Source organism: Columba livia, chromosome 11, assembly GCF_036013475.1.
Source record: "Columba livia isolate bColLiv1 breed racing homer chromosome 11, bColLiv1.pat.W.v2, whole genome shotgun sequence".
Taxonomy (NCBI): Eukaryota; Metazoa; Chordata; class Aves; order Columbiformes; family Columbidae; genus Columba; species Columba livia.
The window spans coordinates 16,163,730-16,184,492 of record NC_088612.1 but is presented as its reverse complement, the minus strand read 5'-3'; the positions used below and the strand labels follow the sequence as shown (position 1 = coordinate 16,184,492).

Sequence of the window (20,763 nt, the reverse complement as noted above, 5' to 3'; positions counted from 1 at the left end):
TAATTTTAAAATTGATTTTATAAATCACGCAAGAATCATATTTTAACGTGACAGTTTAGGTTGGGAGTTTGAGACTGAAAAAGCAGTAAATGGTGTACAAATCTGATCATTAAATGACAGCAGACTTATTTTGCTAAAAGGATTGCTCATCTGTCAGATTTTATTTTTTTTTTTCTTGGTACGCGTACCCATTTTGCCTACAGTGTTTGGGGGCGGTGTTGCTGTGGGTGTCCGCCACTGCGGTTTTGATTGGTGAGCTAAGCTCTTTTTTCAGGTACTGAAGCAAATAACTATTGATGCAATCCTCTAGAAACTGCTGTTCCTGAAGAGAGAGGCGGAGAGAGATTCTGCTCCCCCAGCGCTCCTGCTCTCTGACAAAAGGGTTTGCTTTGCTCGGGAGCTGTTGTTGAAAAACCAGCCAGCTTTCCACTGCTGGGTCTGCACTTGTCATTGTCTCTCTCCAAAAGCTGAGCTACAGCTGTGGCCAGTGAAAGATGCAACTAATACAAAAGCAAAAATACTGAGCTTTGGAGACTTTAGAATGTGATCTTTTAGCAGGGAAAGGAATTTAGCAACATACTACTGAACAAAATATTTATGTTACTGCAGTAGCTATTAATTTGTTTTATTAAACTGATTTAGTAGCTGTTGTGTTTCAAGAAGTTTTTCTATTTGTTTCTCTTTCCAGGAGTTGGATGGAGGGCTTCCTGTAAATAATCATGATATTTCTGATAACTTTAATGTAATTTGTCATTTTCTTCTCCCCTTCCCTGCTCTTTTGTTTTCAGTATCTCAGATTATCTGTCTTCTCAATAATTCGATTGTTTGAGCAAAGGCCAAGAGGCTTTTGGGACTGTATGTTGATGACTTGGTTTGCCAGCTTATCTTCTAGTAGTATTTACATCTCTGGCAATATATCTCTGACTGATTCTGTATGAGTTACTAGTTCACCAAAGCAGCAACTTTGTTTCTGTAGTTATTTTAATGTTAATTTTAGAAGGTGTGTTCTTATCTTTGAGCTCTAAGCATGTTTTGGCAGTTAATATCTCTCTAAATGAAGGAGCAGGAAAAATTGGAACATGGCAAAGAACATTGCTGTAGCATGATGAATTATTTTGTGGAATATCAAAGTCCAAACACCTTTTGACATGTTTGCTTCCTGAAATTGAGGCGGGAAAAAGGCTTCTGTTGAGGGGCTAAGTAACTAATGCTTTCCAAGGTTTTGAACAAAGGATCAAATTATGTGTTTGAGTAGCTAGAAGAGTCTTTGATTATTCCTTTCCCACTGTCCCATGTGTATAGAGCCTTCTCAGTGTACACTGCACTTGTTCTTTATTGACGAGAGGTGCTTGATTACTGATGCAAATTTTGTTAGAACTGGTTTTCCTTGCAATCATTAACATATTCATATTTGTGGACTATTTATCACATTAATTAAAAAATGAATTATGTAGCTCAAATGAAAGTCATGGGCTTGATACAGAGATGACAGAATGAATTTATCTGATTTGTCTTGTACAGGAGCTAGAGGATCAAGGTCCTTGAATGATACTACTATCCTCTAAATTACTGCTATAAATTAATTAAATACTATTCTGAAATTTATAAGTGGATAATTTAAATTTAATTGGTGGAAACTCTTACTTTAAAAATGCCTTGTTTGATGTAAGAAAAATGCAACAAAAGGTGAGGAAAAAAAAACCCAAACCCCAATACCAGTGAACACCTGTTGCGTTTTTTTAACAGCTGAAAAAAGAGTAAATATTTCAGTTTATTTTTGATGTGAGTTCAGCTCTAAATCTAATTGTTCTGGTTCATGTTCAGTGAAATTTCAAAATAACAATTCATTGTCAGTTCAGGTTAAAAAAAAACAATGATGTGACCAAGTTTTCAGTATGGATTCAATGCAGCTCCCTACTTATGATTTTCAGCATTACAGATATCGACAGTTGAAAAAAAGTTTTGCTGTTTTATGGGAACTCGGTACTCCCGTGATCATTACATTTAATGAAAAACTAAGAATAATTAAGAACAAAAGCTTTCTCAGTATTCACGTCATTCAGTGTGACTAATTGGCTAAATAAGGAAATTTGTGGACATTTTTTCAGAGGAAGTATTTTATGGTATGAATTTGCTCATGTAAATCATAAGGCCACAGTCCTTCAAGGCAATACATCTGAATAAAGACCTATGGCCACTGTAGGCCTATTGCAGGACATATTACAGGTTTTTGTTGTGTGCATCTCTGGGAAATGTTCATGCTGTATTTTTTACTTCATTTTTGTGTAACGTGATATAAATATGTTTCACCAGTTGTGTGTTTCACGTTCATTTTTCAATACAGCCAGTTATGGCTGTAGTTGAAGACCAAAAAAAAAAAAGCAAAAAACCACCAGAAAAATCTTTCCCCTCCTGTGCATTTAAAAACATTAAATTATAGAAGTATATGTGAATATACTAATACATATTTGCTTTATATATACATGCTTGCAAATATGATTGCCTTTCCTAAGAGATCATGGTTCTGGGATAATGTGAGTGGCTGTTCCTAAATTCTTGGCATAAAACTGGATACAATGGAAAAATAGCCAAGTTCCCTATCATGCAACTGATGTATGTCCATTACGTATTTTGCACCTTGCTACCATCTGTCCACTGGCACACAGCATAAGTACAATAATAGGAGAAAATTTTGGTAAAGTATGAACAGCATACAGTAGATGATGGTGGATGATCTGCAGGATGGCATCAGGTGCTCCTAGACTTGCTAAGTATCTTTCAACCCTTTTTTCATTTGATGATGTATTAGTTCTTTAAGTCTGTTGCAATAACTAAACATAGCTTTAAACTGTATTTAAGGAATGTAGACACTCTAGAGATTCGAGAAAGAAAATCTGAGAAATTAATATAAAAATGTAGAGAATATATAGGTTAGATATAGCTACAAAAAAGTATTTATGTTGTGCTAATTATCTGGTTTTAAACAATAGTGCAAGGATTAGGTGAGATCATCATCTTACTCCACCATGACTCCTCCATAGGAAATTTTACATGTTCACAGGCAGGCAGTGCAACTTCGTATTACCTGCCTGAGGAACTTCACTATCCATTTAGATAAAAACTCCATCTTTTTTTCTTATGTTTTCATGTGGTATCCTAAGCTAACAGAAGGAAGGAAATGCAGGGGTGAGGGAAATTCCATTCTAATTTTTTCGTTTCTGTTCTTTTCTACTTAGATGTTCACAATGAGTTGTTTTCCTTGTTGAAGCATGTAAATTTCTTTAATAGTGGCTTTAGCTTAACCACCTAGTGATTGATTGGCAATTTTCAGCAACATCCTTTAGATGGCCTGTCCAAGCTGGGTAGCGCTGCATTGTGTGTGGCCGTGGGTGCTCACAGCCCGCAACTGGGTCTGACAAGTGCCTTGTAAGGTCAAGAGCAGCGTTGCTCGCGCAGATTTGGAGTTTGCAAGCTGTTCTGTTTGGCTCTGACTGTCTGTGCATTTGGAATAGTCCATGGGGGTCAGGATTACCAATGGAATAAATCCTGGCCTTTTCCTAGTAGAAATATTTATGTTCTTAATATTTGCTATCTGTATTCATTCAGGGGCAAATGTCTGCATTGAGCTGCTGCGTGATGCTCTGCAATTTCATGTTTGGAAATAATTTTAAAACCCTTACTTGTTAGAAAAGCAAGCAGAGATGCTAAATGTACATAAAACAATGAAGGAGCGTGTGTGGGGGTGGGTTGTAAGAACCTTGCTTAGATGGCTGCTCTGGTGGAAGTCTGTAACTCTTCACACAATAATTTAGCAAAAATCTTATTTCAGGTTACATTTTTAAAGTTTCTTTCTGGTCATCTGGAGACATTAATATATTCTAGGGAAGAACTGATTACAGTTCAGTTACCATTCTCCTCAGACATCTCTTCAGTGTTTGTTCATAAGATAGGACCCTGGCTCTGATCAGGTTACGGCAGTGGGAGTCGGCGGTTTGGTGTCTCTCCTTGTTTAATGTGATTCGTAATGTTTGTTTAGCACCTATAAACAGGTCATAGAATTGGAATTGTGTTTTCTTTTTGATATTTCAGATGGAACACACAATTATGGAAGCAGTTTTCTTTTTGCTGTGACATTGACAGCATTCACAGTCTGTGGTACACACAAAACCCGAAAGCAAATTCCTCATGAAAGGTGGTAGAGGTGTTTTTTGTTTGTATGTTTTTTTCCTTCCTGTGGTCACAAACTATTCTTGTAAGGGTGGTGGAGATAATCTGAACAGGGTGATCACTCTTTATTGGAATGTACTGGTCAATATCTGCTTGAGCAATAAAACCCATTTATTTAGAGTGAGAATTTCCAAGGGATCATGAGAATATTCGCTGCATTGCATCATTTGTTTTTGAGGATATAGCTATGCAGGAAGAGTGGTTTTATTTTTCTGCTCTTTAGTAAACACACACAAAGAACACACAAAGGCTCTGAAGTTTTAGCTAAATGAAAACCCAGTAAAAGCATTATGATGTATCAAATTTTGCCATCTGTGTTCTGAAGAATTTGAAGTCCCTACAGAGACAATTCTGTCCTGAAGCCAATGCCAGAATGGCCAGTTCTCATGAAGTTCATCTTCTACCTGAAAAGGGCTTTCTGTTGTGTTGCAGTGATTTGTTGTCTGGGGTACTGTGGGCTTGTGTGTCTGGCACTTGTGTGAGGTTGGTTCTTGTCCGGGTGCTTTGTGAGCCCTTTGGATGATTGCCTGGGAATTCCTGTAGTGGCTCTAATCAGTCCATGGGACATTCAGTTGGAGTCACAGCTTGTCTGGAGCTACATTTGCACAGAAATCCTAGATGTTTTGACAGCGTACATCCAGATCAGATGTACCACGTGTGTGCAATAGGAGGGATTTGCACATGGCTGATAAATCCAGCTTGCATGAGATGGAGAACTTTGTGTCCCATCTGACCAAAATACTGGGTTTGGTTTTATGTCAGGAAAATATGAAATCACACTGTGAGACATAATCAGAGGTTTCCTCCCATATTCGATTTCCAATGCAGCAGCTTCTAGAGCACCTAACTAGAAATAACGGAGATGGGGGCTTTGGCTAGGGCTTTGCTGAAGCTACTGATGACTTTTGTAAATGCTACCCCAATGATGATACACGGCGTGCCTTGAAGTCTGCTACAGTGTTAATTGGTTTATTGTTCTGGGTAGTATGTTAAAAGCTTTTCTGTTCAGTTTAAAGTTTGAACTGTAATTCAATCCTTAGGATGCCTCATATGTAAAGCAGAGTTACAAAGCAGGAAGTTAGGATGTGGTATCCCTGGGCATGTTATCTGTTTGACACATTTGAAAGATGAACATCCGAAAACAACTAGATTTTGTTTTCTGATCTGTTTTCTCTTTCAGTTTGTGTGTGAGCAGGAAATATTACAATTAACTTATATCACAGATGTATCAAGTTGAAGATGGGTGCTGATGTTGCCTGGTACTGTTATTGTTTTGTTATATGGAAAGTTTTTTTTAAAACAGCTTTGCAGGCTCTCTTGTGCTATTTGATATAATACTACTGTAACTCTGTAATACTTGAAAGTCTGTTTATGGTCAATTCCACTGTTTTGACTCCAGCCTATAGGAAACCCTATTTATGGTCAATTGCACTGTTTTGACCTGAGCCCATAGTTTAATTCACTCCCAGTTGCAAGCCCCATTATATTTTCTGACTGCTAAAATTGGGTCTGTTTTTCCCTCTTCTGTCCGGGGTTCTATTCAGTAGCACAGTTGCTCAGTTGAGGATTTTAGGCAGAGACTCTGTTCTATTTTTGACTTTAACAGCTTTTTACTTCTGCAGTTGACAGTCTTTCTGTTGAATGTTAGGCTGTGTGCACTGTGGATGTTTTTTCATTTTATTCATATGTGAAGATGCTTTGCCATTGTCATTATGGAACACCTTTGTCTTTTGTGAAAGGAAGATATATTTTGCTGAGGTTTATAAATGATGAATGAGTTGCCGTGTATGTAATTCTTCATTAGTCAGAGGACAATGTGAAAGCTTAGTCTTCTAACGTACAAGATTGGTTTTCTTTCAAGGAAAAGGCAGAGTTGATGAAAGTTTGCTAAGTAATCTCTGAGAATATTTTATCCTTGAGCAAAATCCAGTGACTTGTAGTCAAGGTAAAGGGATATGCAACAGATTCATCTGAACTACTTTGAAGAGTAGGAGAAGGTGTGACTTCATGTTAGAAACCCTTGCCTTTTGTCACCTCCATGCCTGTCACAGTATGGTTTGTCTTTCTGTCTGTAAAAACAAACAAACAACCAAACAAAACAGGTTTCCCATTCCCCACCCTAAAATTGTGGAACTTTTTCTATTTCTTTTGCTAGAACATCTGGGGAATAAGCCTGTGGATAAGTTAAATGAGATGTTGTATTTCTGCATTGTCAGATGTCTGTCAACTGCTGGCAAGAAAAATATTAAATAAATCCTTTAGGCTGTAAGCGCATGACTCACAGTGGGGTTAATGACTGATGTGTATCAAGTCCCGTATTTTGAATTGGCAGCTTATCCCAATTAAAAAAAAAGAAGTGGTGGTAGTGATATTAGTTGATATCTATACTCCCTATAGATAAGAGTATGTACATTTATATCAGTAATATACAGACATATAGATGCAGTGTAGATATACCTATATATTACATATAGATGATGTAAATGGATAATGCCTATATACATTTTAACATGTACATAACATTTTCTTTCTGTCCATAAAAACACATATTTTATATGTGTTATATTTTAATACCTCTTTTCTAGTGCATTTGACTTCTAGTTATTGCAATATTTTTTCATTTCTTTGCATGTTACTTGGTAAGCTGCTCAAAAATAATAGCAGATATGGGGGGATTGTCCTCTTTTTATTAATGGGAAGGACAGCTGGCAAATAAAAATAATCAGTTTTAGGGATTGAAGTACAGTTCAGCTATAGACAATATTTTTTCTTATTGTCTACATTTTATTAAAAAAGTATATATGGAAAATATCTGACTTTAGCTGAAAAATATATGAGATAGATGACAAAAGAAATATGTGATAATCTTATACATAGCTGTGTAGTATGACATTCCATTTTTTACAGTCTATGGCAAGGTTACTTTTATTGTAGTTCAGGTGCTTCCTTAAACCTTGCAAAAGATATATTTCGATGAAGGAAACAAAAAAAATGTAAACATCAGAGCATTGAATATAATCCTATTTTGTCTTTATTAATTTCTCCCAATAGTTTAAGACATGGAGGTAGAGGGGGAGCATAGGGAGGCCGTTAATAGGTTTGTTGGTTTGATGGTGGATTTTTGTGCTGGTGCATGTTTCTGTGCTGTACAGCAGGTCAGATTACAAAATATACGTATATTGGTAGATTTCAGTAAGCTTTTACAGTATTTTCCATGTGTAAATACATTTTCTTTGGTATATTCTGTTGAAGTTTGTTTCTAGATGATAAGGCTGTGTAAAAACTCACTTTGTGGATTTTTTGTTTTTCCCCTAGTGGTAGAATATGAAAGTTGCTCACAAAAGCTCTACAGTACAAATGAGTACTGCAAAATATACTTTTTAGAGGTATTACAGTATGTTTGTGTGTTTTGCATTCTAAGATAGCTATAGCAAGTGTCAGAGCAGAGTGTAGATTTATTTGGCCTAGATGTTGTGTCTCAGATGAGAGATTTAATTAGACAGGGAATTCCAGGGCTGGATTATGTGAATAGAAAGGGAATCAACTTCTCTTCAGTAGATGTGTTAAGTTCTATTTAAGATTATTGTAATTATTCCCATTTTACAGGTGTAGAAACTGCTACAGAAAAGTAAAGTTTGTAGGAACCTTTTGAAACACATGTATGGACCCACACAAACTAGAAAACTTAGAGTACTAAGCTTGTTAATTTAACTGCCGTATGGGTGTCTATGGGGCTGGAGTGCAATTGAGCATCTCCCTGTGCCATCAGGCAGACAAACAGCTTCATAATCTTTCCAGGTCAGTTCTGTGTGTGGATAACTGTCTGCTGCACTTAAAATACAGCTCTTATTTGAACAGCGTGTGCTCCAGTGTGTAAATTCATGACCCGCTTTACAGTGTTCAGATGTGCTTTGTTAAATTCCTGAGTTTTCTCCTTATCCCCTTTCCACTTTCTTAAGTTATGTTTTGCCTTTGCCTGCGATAGCTGGAAACATTGAGAGAAAGGAAGGGGGAGAAAAAAGAGGGAGAGGTTTGTGGCAAGTGTTTTGTGTCCCACTGCAGTGCAAGCTGACTGACAGAGAGGTGTGTGAGCAGAGGTGAAGAGCTGTCATTGCCCTCCACTACTGAGTCGGCAGAGTAGTCTGATGTCATTGTGACCATAGGAACAACCCCCCCACAGAGATGGGAGGCTTGATTACATCAGTTCATAAAATTGGCATTGCTTCTCTCTGCACTGCCAGCTTTGATGCAAAAGCTGATGTAATGCAAGCACACTGGAAAAGTGCAGAACAACCATGTTGTATTTTTTTAGCTTCAGAGGGGGTTCCTTGTTATTGAAGGCAATGGTAACTTTGCCACTCATTTCAGTAAGTAGCTTTAGTAGCATTTGACTAGATGACATTCAGCTGGACTGACAGAGACACATGTCCATCTTTGATGCTGCTTCTAGCACAATCTGTAGTTGAAATGGGAAATTTCACTTTATTCTCTTTTATGTATGCACAGGAACTTGAATACAGAAGAATGGAAGCTCTGCAGTATTTTAATGCATTGAAATGTGCAAATATATTTCTTTTTTTTGTTGTTGTTGAACTTCCTGCTTATCCTGCCAGTGTATATGAGAATTTGAACGGGTCCCATTAAGAATGCTTGTTGAAGTGGGATTCCCAGATTGCTTCAGTGAGGAGCTTTGGCTCAATTAGGACACCTAGACTGGCCGATACTGAAACATCTGATATTTGTCTTTTGCATCTTGATTCAGGAACATGGGTAAAACAACGTGCATTCCTGCACAGCTCTTTAAAAAAGGAGAGCTTGAATCTGTTTTGGTGTAGGTTAATGATGCATTAATATATATATTATAATTAAGTTATCTTGGGGTTTACAAAACATCTTGTGTTGCAAAATTTTAGACTGTCTGTTAAATGGTAGCTATCAATAGAAGATTGATTATCCTGTACGTTAAATCTTAATTTCATACTTCACCACCATAGTTTGGGAAATGTTTAGAATGCAGTCTTGATGAGTACTGAGAAGGTATATACTGAGTAACATTTGTAATAAAAATGAGCCATTAAGGATGTTGTGAAGAGAAGATACGTTTAGCACATGAGAAATGGTGGTAACTATTCCCCATTATTGTAAGCGATTTGTTTAGTAAAATGAAAAAGTGAAGGAGGAGGGTCAGTCTTGGAGAAGAACCTTAGCGTTGTGAAGAAGCGAGTGCATGCTGGGTCATTTTACCACCAAAGGCTATAGCCATGGAAGCATAAAACATCAGTTCGTCACACTTATCTGAATTGTTTGGCATTTTTCCTTTAAAACCCTGTCTTGCCTGTTGTTGAAAAAGTAGAATTAGGCTGTTAAAAATTGTTTCTTATGCTATATAAATAGTTAAGAACCTTATGTTAATATCATTCTGAAATCATAAGACAGTTCTGTTGTTTACAATAGGAAATAATTTTGTGATGTAGTTCATTCTCGAATTAGAAAACAAAACAAAACAAACCCAAATAAATGCTGCCCACAAAAGACAGTTGGAGATACAAATTTATAGTTTTCCAAAGCATATAGGAAAGTTATATTTTAGAAAGGGGGGGAGGGGCAGGGGAAGAAGCAAGCATTCAAATTTCCGTGGAAGCTCAGTGTTTATGTAAAGCGCAGCAGCTGCGCTGCGAACTCCCCTCTCTGGATGACCTCAGTGCTGAACAAGACAGACTGTTCCGGGTGCAGGTGTGATTACTGAATTATTTGTTGTGTTGTAGTGTCAGTCAGTTACAGTGAAGTGTTCTGGGTAAAATTTGTAACCACTGAATAAAGTGAATTGGTATATTTGGTATTCCGCAGTTCACTATGTGCCTTCCTGCTATTGCAGAAGTAGTTTATTCTATTCTGTTGAATTACATCAGTTAAATAGGACGGACAAGAGGAAGTGACTCCAGCAGCAACCTCTGAATACATCAGCCAGGCAGAAAGGCAGGATTGGACTGAAGATGGTGCAGGGTATAAAATATAGCTTTGACATATGACTTCTGATCTTTTTGAAGAGGTTTGTATATGCTGTTTGAATTGGAAATTTCAAGTTTCTTCTCCATGCTTCATGAGAAGTAAAGCTGTGAAAAATGTTTGCTTCTAACACTTGCATATCCAGTCAGCCTTGGTTTGAATTTGATCTTTTGAATGTGTCAGTGATTAGCTAAGCTACCTTAGATCACATTGGTCTTTGCCATGTGTTAACACCTATTTATGTTCTGTCTGCCTTTTGTCCCTTACTGGTTTATGAAATTTTATAGAAAGATCCTGTTCCTTTATTGGAGATTGATGTAGACTGCCCTTCTATGTATTCACCATAAAATATGTGACTTTGGCAGCTAAGTCCACCTAACGCTTTTAGGAGTTTCTCCTTTTTATCACCTGAAGTGCAATAAAGGGATATTGTGTTCCAGATGAGTCGTAATCCTATAAGGGTTACAAAGAATGGTGGCAATAATATTACTCTGCATTTGAGATCTTAATCTTCTATGGATTATGTGGAAAAACATGGGAGTGGCTTCATGTGGGGCACAGAGATATGTTTGAGAATTTGATAAAATTTATTTTAAAATAAAAATGGATTACTGTAAAGATTCCTGTGCAAATAGCAATGTATCAGAATCACTCATGAACTCTTTTTTCTTATGTTAAAGGAGCATGCTATTGCATTATGTGCTTTATTAAGTAAGAAATAGATGAAAAATGGAAGGAAATTTGCTGAGACTGTTTTTAAATCTTGGTTCTTGTTTCTGATCTAGTGCAATTTCTTTAAATGATCCAGCTCTAGCTGAAGACATAGGGAAATAGATCAGATACCTCTGAGAATTTAAGAAGGGGTTTAACTGACTCATGAATTATAAACAAGCTTGATTGGCTGGTACAAGTCAAATGAATGTGTAATCCAATATCATACTTGGCATGCTTCTCTTGAGTGTAAGAATTGTCTGCTAGCTATGTTTCTTTTAAACCATCTGAAGCAGACAGATCTTCTTCATGAAATCGGTAGTGCCTTCATGGTAGGACTTGGAAACACACCAACATTTCTAATGGTGGGAAGTAGTCGAAGAGGGATTTGGCAGGGTCAAGGACAGCTCAACCACCACCCACCAATGTTGGTATTGGGAGTAGTGAGGCACTGCGGTAAACAGCTGGTATTTCTCTGAGTCATTCATTCTGCTATTCCCACCTCATCGCTCTGTCTAGAGAGCGTGGGTGGCCAGGTAGGGAAGGCATTAAAACTGATGTCACAAATCACAGTCCTGCTATGGGGGAGAGGACACATGGTTGTATTCCTCTCCTACTGCTTTTAAAGCCTTTATGCGCTCATCTACCTGATGTGACCATCATGAAAATGGTAGGGGAGCAACATCTAGATGGCCAGTCATGGTGTTTCACAAGGATACAACAGCTTGTATCCTTAGTGTCACCTGTCTGTTCGTATGCCAAGCACTAGGCTACGCACCTATCTTAATGTGCAGGAAGGGTCTTTCCCAGAAACAGAGCTGTGAGTGTCTTTGTGTTTATGTTACTTACTTGCCTGTCTGCTTTCTGGAGGGGAGATGCTGGTTTTAGGTTAATGGAGGTTGATTTGATGCATTGAGGGCATAAAGGTTAGGTGTGATAGAGTTGGGGCATTTTGAACTTTAGCAGGTAATACACCTTGTGCTTGAATCACTTCTGCATCCTGTTGAGAAAAACAGGGTGCAATTGTATGGTATCCCAGCTGTGACTCTTGGAGATTGATGAAGGTCACAGGTTAGCTCGGTGTTCATGGTGTGCTAGCTATCCTGCACTAATACCTTGTGTGTATGTTCTTAACACCAGTATTGGATATTATGCTTGGGAAGAGGCATTTCCATGTAGAAACTTAGAGCAAGTTTGCTACGTTAGCATGAAGTTATGGTAACCTGGAATAGTGTTCTCTGCTTATGTTCTTTTGTTAGATTGTATAATGTAGAGCAGAGAGTCAACTTGCTTATTTAATAACAAAATCTGACACTTCTGGGGCCATGGTGGCCAGCTGAAAAAAGACATTGAAATACTCCAGTTAAGCAGGGTAGTGCCATTCAGACAAGTTATATACAACTGGAGGTAAATAAGAATCATTTCTTTATGAACCAGTTTGCATGTTTTTCTTAATTATGTTCAGACAGTGGAGTCTCTGACTGCTCCATAAGAAAAGGGTCTGGAAAGAAAATGAACTCTGGCAAATTAGTATCAGGTAACAGTGGCAGTTGGAGAGCTGCTTCATTTTTGATATTTATCTGAACCAGTCTTGATGAACTGAGTTACACCTGAATTTGGACTTACAGATTCAGAGGAAGGAAATTCTTTTCATGTCTTAAACTCTTAGTCAGTGAAACCAGAGAAGTGGCTGCTTTTCATTTTTATGTAAAGTGCTGTTGCTTTTGATATGCAAATGGTGCACTGTGCTGTGTAACCTCAGTCTTCTAGAGAGCAAAAGGAAGGGCAGAGAAAAATGTGTGTGGTGCAGGAATTCAAATGATATGGAAACAGGATTCCTACTTCCTTTCACAATTCAGTCCTACATTCTAATAAAGCAAAAAGAGATCAAATCCGTTTGGACTCAGAGGGCAGGGATTGCCCTGTGTGATAAGGGTCATTTGAGAATTTCTGCATATAATGAATATAAAAGATAACTGAGCTGCCTGAATGTTAAAGCAGCTGTAGTGAGCAGTAATAGAACTGAGTGGGTTGTAGCTGAGCGACAGCTCATCATATAATCATCATGTTTTCCACTTAGAACATCTCTAAAAAACAAGAAAGATGGTTTAATTCTTCTTTGTCTTCCTCTAACAAGAGATTTTTGAGTAATTATTTTTTGGAAAACCTTCGTTGACATCTGTGCTATAGATATATATTTTGAGTTATGGTCTATGGTTCAAAATATATTTTCCCTCCCCACCTCATTAAATCACGCGGAGATTTTCCCCAGTCTCTTTTCTTTTCCTTTCTCTTGTACACAGTTTGAATTTGCTCTGCTGACATTTCACGATGCAGAAGCTATCACTTACCAAAGCACAGACTTCTGCATGTTTCAGTGTCTTTGATGCTCTTTATTCTATTTCCTGCCCACCCCTCACCCTTGAGAAGCTGCCGGTGAGAAGCACAGATGGGTGGCAAACCAAGCAGCTCTCTGAACACAGCCCGCTGAAATTCCCGTGGCTCAGCCAGATAGTGGTGATGAGGCAGGTCACAGTCCACCTTTCTTCTCTCTCAGTCCTCAGTTCTAAGAAGTTGAGGAAAAACAATGCTTCCATGGTTATATAAAGCAGGGGCAGCTTCCCTGCTTTTACAGGAAGCTCTCACCAACCTCCAAGTCAATCCATTTTTTGTGTTATTGGGAAAGTGGCAACTGGAAAATGGCTTTATTTGACGAAGTAAGGTTTAAAGGAAAATATAATAGGTCTCATGAAATGAAGCTAAAGTCAATAAGAGACTGTGTTATGCACTGTGAGTGTTTGGGTATCAGTACGTATTGCGGGCTCTAGTTTTGCATTATAGTTTCTCATCCATTAGTGACCAGAAAGGTCCTGTCACACCTGACCAGGTACTTTGAAATATAGTATAGAACTACCCTTCATTAGTGTGCTTTGGAGCTTGTCAGGTTTTGTATCTAGAGGTGTGTTTTATAGCTAATAAAGCATGATTCTTTTAAAAATGAAATTGAATTCTTATTTGTAAAGGTGAAGCTGTCCCTATGAAGTTGATGAAGGGTTATAAAGAAGCCTTGAAGGGTAAAATTATAGCTCTGTTTTCATGCAAAGTCAGAAAACTGAGTGGTTGGTGTAGAGTGCAGAAGAATAACTTGAATTGCTCGCATTTTATATTCTTTTAGAAGAGGGTAGGTCAGTTTGCAATTACAATGCACTCTATTTATTTGCTAAAGTTTGTACAGCTCTCTAGCAACAAGTTTTCCTAATGTAGTCCACCACTGAAGTTTCTGCATGCTTGTAAATGACTTTGCTGATAGCCTTCAGAGAAAGTTCATAATGTGGCTTTGTTTGGATACTGTTGTGGGTTTTTTGTGTATGTATAAAATTTAGAAATAGCTTTTTCTGATAAATTTGTTGTAGATAAGTTAATTAGTCTGAGAGACCCATAGGAAATTACAATGAATGAGCAAAGCAGATTTTATATATCTATATATGCACATACACACCTATATAGAAATGTATTTTATGTATTTATTTTAAACTGAAACACATTCAAATATGAAAGCTTGCAAACTGCAAAAAATCAGAATCCACAGATAAAAGTCAGTTACTGTTACCACTGTTTATAGATGAGTTGTATTGATTGATCTTGCCTTGGGATTTTTGTTTGTTTGCCTAGTAACAGAGTTCACAGTATTTAAATTATGCGTATAGGTGAAGTTCTTGGAAAACTTTCTCTGACCTCACTGATGTTAGGATTTCTTCCTATGTGTTCCAAAAGATCTCAGAAAAACCCTGTCATGTTGATGACTAGGTGTTCACTTTCCTGTGAACAATAGAATGATGTCACTAAAACTAATCACGCCAGTAGATTTGTATGGGTTTAAACTCTTCTAAATTCAGGGCAAAATAAATGAAAATGTGATTATAAAAGTAACCTTTTCACATGTTAAGCCAAATGATAATTATTTTAAAACCTACATTGATGCAGTTGCTAACTTCATATCATGGAGAAAGAAAATTAATATTTTGTAAGTACTGATGGTAATGTGAGAGAGAAAAGAAAACACCTTAGAATTGGAATTGAATGTTTGTGATTTAGGGTACAGTACAATTTGTGAGAGTTTGTAAGAAAAAGTGAATTCACGTGCTGACAAAAAGCCAGAACACCATACTAAACATTCTTTACAAGATTAGTGTTTTTCTTTACAGATAATCTCTATTTGCTCATTTTACGTGTTTTTTTATTTCCATTTTCTGACTATAAAAGAGAAAAAAAGCATTTTTTTCAAAAAGTAATTTGGAAGTCCTGTTTCTGGTTTACGTAAGGCAAAAGAATCAAGATTTGAATTACATGTCTCAGGGTTTTTGTATGTGTGGAAATGCGACATCATTTGTATTCTGTGAAACTTACTGCTTTAATGAAAGAGGGCTACAGATCCACCTTTTATTGAGTTAGCAGGTGAAATTGGATAACTTTGTATTTAGAAACCAAAACAAAAAACCATTTTCTTCATAACATTCAACAGAAGTGGTGCAAGTTCATCAGGCTAGGCACTTCAAGCATAAAATGTAACCCTCTTTTCCAAGGTATTTTTCCAGTATTGGAGTTCCTCTGGTTCCTATTTCTTAAGCTGTTTTAGTGCAATTGTGTAGTTAGTTATGTAGTTCAGATCAACTTCTGGAGTTCAATTTAGATCCATACTATTTTTAACTTGCAAAAAAACCTTTAGAACCCATTAAGTTGAGAATTCTGAGCTTTCAATGGCTAAGAAAAAAAGAGCTACTTATTTTATGGCATCTTAAAAAAATGAATATGTACAACAAAGTGTAGGTGTTCGGAGTATTGGGGAGATAAAAACAAGTTTTATGATCTTCCATTTCTCAGTCCTGTTTACAGAAACTTGATGAGAGTACCTGGCTGCATTTCTGACAGCACAGAAGAGTCAGATTAATTTCATGATGTGTAGCTACACAGTCTAATAATTTAGTCTTTCTTACTCTTGGTAAAATGTTCCTTGGCTACTGAAGGAAAAGATGTTCCAATCCAGTTTTGTTGTGATAAAGAAGTATGTGTTTTATATAAGGTCTTCAATTTAAAAGAGAATTTTCCATTGTAATAAGGTGTTTTTAGCTTTTGACTTGTCAAACAATTAATGTGTTTTCTCTGACTTCAAGCTGTTGCTACAGATGCTGAAAGCAGCAATGAACATAACAGAGGTTTTTCATGTTTTAGGTTAGAGCTTTGGACAAAACGACTGCTGCCTCAAAGTGGCACACGCTACTGAGAGCTAAAGGGAATGTACAGAAAACTTTCCAGGATCTTGGTGATACTTGTTACTGCCAGTGTTCAGATACAGTAGCTTTAGCAAAAACTCCTTTAGTATCTAATAATGACAAAATCTGACGTCTGCCCTAAACCCTAAACACGGGCACTTCCAGCATACCTGTGCTGTCCCATTTCAGCCTTTCATGATGGAACTGGGAACTGATCGGAATGAAATTGTTTGCAAAAGTCCTTCTTTGCATTTTGAAGTTGGAATTCTTTGGTATGTATGTTTCTTGGGGCTGATGAAACAACACATGTAACTGTCATCTACATAACTAGAAGTGTCTGTATTTTATTTTCAGAGATAGATTCTAAATCTTAGCATAAATATTGATATAATAAATATATTGATAATGTGTATCATGTAATCAAATGTGAGAACATACAGTACTTATTAGAGTCTTACCATGCAAAGATATTACTGCACCAAAACCTTAACGTATCATTAGTGAGAGACTGTCACATTTCGGTTATGGTGTAAACAAGACACAGATTGGATTTTGAAAGCAATAATTACCTTTATAGGAACTTACTGGAGATGTTTAAGTTCTTTCCATAAAACCTTTCTTGTGGTTGTTTCAATTTGAATGTAGTGTCATTTGGTTTTCTTTCATTAGGTATGAATCATTTTGATAGACTTACCAAATAACTGAATATAGAATTGAATACTGAGGTCAAGTTCATTCCTTGTATTGGCAATTACAATTTCATTTGAATCTGTAGCTCACAATCATAGATAACTATGGCTTTTGCTATGGCCTCTGCATGGAAGGGCAAGTTTTGCATCTCCTTGTCCATTGCCTGTGCTGTTATGTAAATTTCACCCAGTTGAGAGAGACCACTCTACTTCTTCTCCTTCTCCTAACCTCTTTTGCGATCCAATGGATCCATACAAGTGTCAAGGGATTGTTTTAGCGGGAGGCAAAGTAACCAGGAGAGACTTTTCTCCGCAGTCTTATATTTTCCTTTTTTTACTTCACGTTTTTGCTATCTAGAGAGAGCTTTGTTCTGGTTATTTTTGAACTTCTGCAATTAGAACAGCTGTTTTTAATGGCACTTCAGGGAAACAAATAGGTACTTTGATGGACAGTGATATTCTGAGTGGTTCTTCCATGTGTGCTGTTTCTGGACGTGTTAATTGAGTTTAGTGAATGTCAAGTGTTTCGGCAGGATGTGAGGGCATCAGAACAGCACCACAGGCTGGGGCTCTCTTTGTTTCCATCAACAGCATTACTGACGCACCACTTGCTCTCAATGATTTGTGTGTGTGACTGTAACGTGTGTTGTGAATGAAATGTTGCTGGTGGAAAGCAATCAGATGAACTCAAAGATCTTGAGCCCCATTTTTTGGCTACTAGAATTTTAGCTTAATTTTGTGTACTTGTACAATCGGCATATAACAATATAAACACTACAGTGCAATTGAAGTAAAGTTTGGATAACATTTCTATCTAGAAGTCTGAAATAAAGACCTCAGCAGGAGTGAAAAAAAGTGTCTGGACAATCTCTTAAAAACCTCTCTTAATTTGGCAATTTGGATTGTTTCTTATAATGCTGGGAATCAAAGGCGTGATATATTTAGTCAAAAATGTAACTATAGTTTTGCATATGGACTTCAGTAGATATTTGTAAAAATGTACATGTAAGTTCCCAACTGCATGGAGTTGCACGTCCTTTTTCCACACCTTGAATGTGTTATTTTCGTGACTGCCACCACTTCCAAGTACTCTGTGTATGAATATGGAAGGTAGCCAGTTCTTTACGGTCAGGTTACCATGGCTCTTTTCCCATTTCAGTAGAATTTCACAGAAAAGTGAACTTAGTGTTCTAGGTGGCTAACATCAGTTAACTAGGGAAAAATTCAACTGAACCTGAAAAGCAGGCAAAATCTTATGGCTTTAAAAATTACCAGTGAAGGTGTGTTATACTGAAATAATTCTATGCGACAACACACACTGGGAAAAATATAGCAAAAATATGTGGCAACTAGGAGGAACAAAAAGTGCAAACAATTGGGAGAAAGCAAGTATAAGAAGGATAGCCCTAAAAACTCTACGAGAGATGTTTTAAGACCCTGATTAACAGTACATAGACTAACAGAGAAGCAGTCATTAGTCAGGGTCAAAAAGAATGATATTTGGGCAGAGTGTCACTAAACAGGCTTTAAAAGACTATATGCTGATCGGTTTTGCTTTCTTAACAGGTAAACCAGATAAAAAGCTAGATAAACTACAACATGCTCACGGATCCAGTCAAAGCAATCTCAATCTTAAGGAGTACCATTTGGGATTATCAAGTTACCTTTGAGAATCCTTATGTCTACATTGATATGTGTCATTGTCAGACTCTGTTTCCCTCCAAAAGCTTCCTTTCTTGTTTCTGTGTTTGATAATGAATGTTTTATTTGTTTACTCTGAATTGGATTGGGCTCTGGCTGAAGTTCTTGATGGAAAAACTATTGTGATCTTGACAGTGACATACTGAAGTGCTTATAACAATCTTGGGAATGGTAAAAGCTGGAAGGAAGCAATTCTTTCTCCATAATAGTGCTGCAAATTGATTCCAGCGTCAGTGTGTGTAGCGGGAATGGTGAATGGATGCAGAACAGTACTTTATAGTATTGCTTTTAGACTGAAACAGTAAAAGCATGTTCTGATCGTCTCTTCATTCTCACAGGCACGTGATAACTGCAGAGCCTCAAAATCAGGAGTGAAATTAGCTGGACAGTTGCCTCCTGCCTTCCTAAATAGGTAAGCATATTAGAAACAGAAACAGGGGCCTACCTACCTCATTCCTGTAAGTAGCAATAAACATCCCTTCCACCCCTCAAATTAGCATCTGTCATTTGGGTGGTTTGAAATACTGAGCATAAGGGTTTTGCAAAGAAAACAAGGATTTAATTTGTTTTCTGGTTGTCAACAATTAAGTGTAGCCAACCAAAGAAACCAACTAAAATTATTAACAAGCTAACAGCATGCCTATTGCCTGTGGCAACATAAAGCTGATGAATGATGCAGTGTTACTCATTAAATGAATCTTTATCTGTGCTTCCTAAAGCTTGGATGCTGAATAAGTTCCTAAAACCATCCATATCATTGCCACGTTAAACTGCTGCAACAGTTGATCTGTTGCTGCAAAAGTTCTCTTTTGGGCTTAGCTCTTTACTTTCATATTCCTTAACAGTTCATTCTGTAATTACATGATGTAACCCATTTTGAGACTTAAACTGAAGATCCCTGTAGTAATAACCTTGCTAAGGCCAGTGAACTGAACTATACATTGGCTAAATAAGTGGTGTTTATGTGATTCTCAGCTGCTGTAAATTACCATTTACTTGCTGACTTCTCTGTCTTTTTTCTAGGGAGAAAGTGAGTTTACTGGTGTGGATGCCTGCCTCATTTGCTTCATCAATATGAGATAAAGCATGCAGGAGAGAGGGGAGATTTTTGCAAGTAGAACCTACCATGGTGAGTTGGATTTTATCCCTGCTTCTGCTGCAGAATTTCTCTGAGATGCTAAATACGTTACTTAAACCAAACTTTTCACACAATTGTTTCTTCTTCTCTGGAATTATGTTGGGTATAACACTTCCTTGACAGCAGTGCTGGATTGAGAAGTTCTTGCAGACTGCTTTTTCTTCCCCTGCCACATTAGGTCCACAGAATGGCTTGAGGAGACCTTCAGTAAATTAAAGCAGCAAACTACATGGAGCTGAAAACAATCACTTTCTACAATGTACATGAGAAAAGTATGAGAAACTGTGGTCTGTATTCTTGATTTGACACCAAGGGGTCTGTCTTGAACATTACACTGAAAATTGAGTACACAGAAGCCAGATTTTTAATTTCGAGTTGCTATATAGCTTCTAAAATTGTAATAAAATGCAGGAACTCAAAATTAATAATGCTTTTTAAACTAATCAATCATACTTGGTTCCACTTTTTAAAGTAGTGTAGCAACTGCACACCTTACAGGCACCTTCTTAACTAAGCTCATTAATGTTTTGTGGGACATGCATGTACTGAACAGATGAGCATGGAAAGAAAGAAGAAAATCATAAACTTCCCTTCAAGAGATTCAAATAGTTAAAGTCAGATTTCTGGGGTCACACTTGCATGGGTGAGTTCTGCTGAACATTTGAAAGAGCTGCTGATTGAGCCCTGTTGATTCTGCAAAATGCTTAAGAACAGGGATCTTGAATGAAAATACCAGATTGAGGATATAATTAAAGATGGTATTTTAATGCTAACACAGAAGAGAACAGAATAAAAATTCTGTGTTATTGCATTATGAAATTTGACCTGTAGAGAGTTAGGGCCAGGATATTCTTCTAGCCCTTTTGAGTGTGCATACCATTGGAAGCATGGCCTCGAGGCCAGTCAGTGTTCAGATTTAAAGTCTGCCTACTTTTTTTTTGCTAGAGCAAACAATGTGTTATAACGTCCTCATATAGATACAGAAGATTTCTGTGCATATTTGTGACTTTGGAAGCTATAA

At 37.2% G+C, this 20,763-nt stretch overlaps 1 protein-coding gene across 22 annotated transcripts in view; it reads left to right on the top strand.

Annotated features, from left to right (window-relative positions):
• The window catches only part of OTUD7A (OTU deubiquitinase 7A), a 169,855-nt gene that overhangs the window by 60,957 nt on the left and 88,135 nt on the right, over window positions 1–20,763 (top strand). For all 22 annotated transcript variants that reach the window (XM_021299275.2, XM_065076069.1, XM_065076064.1 and 19 more), the window contains 2 exons: window positions 18,943–19,016; window positions 19,628–19,733. The gene's annotated coding sequence lies outside the window, so the exon portion shown is untranslated. The remainder of the gene's footprint in view (window positions 1–18,942; window positions 19,017–19,627; window positions 19,734–20,763) is intronic.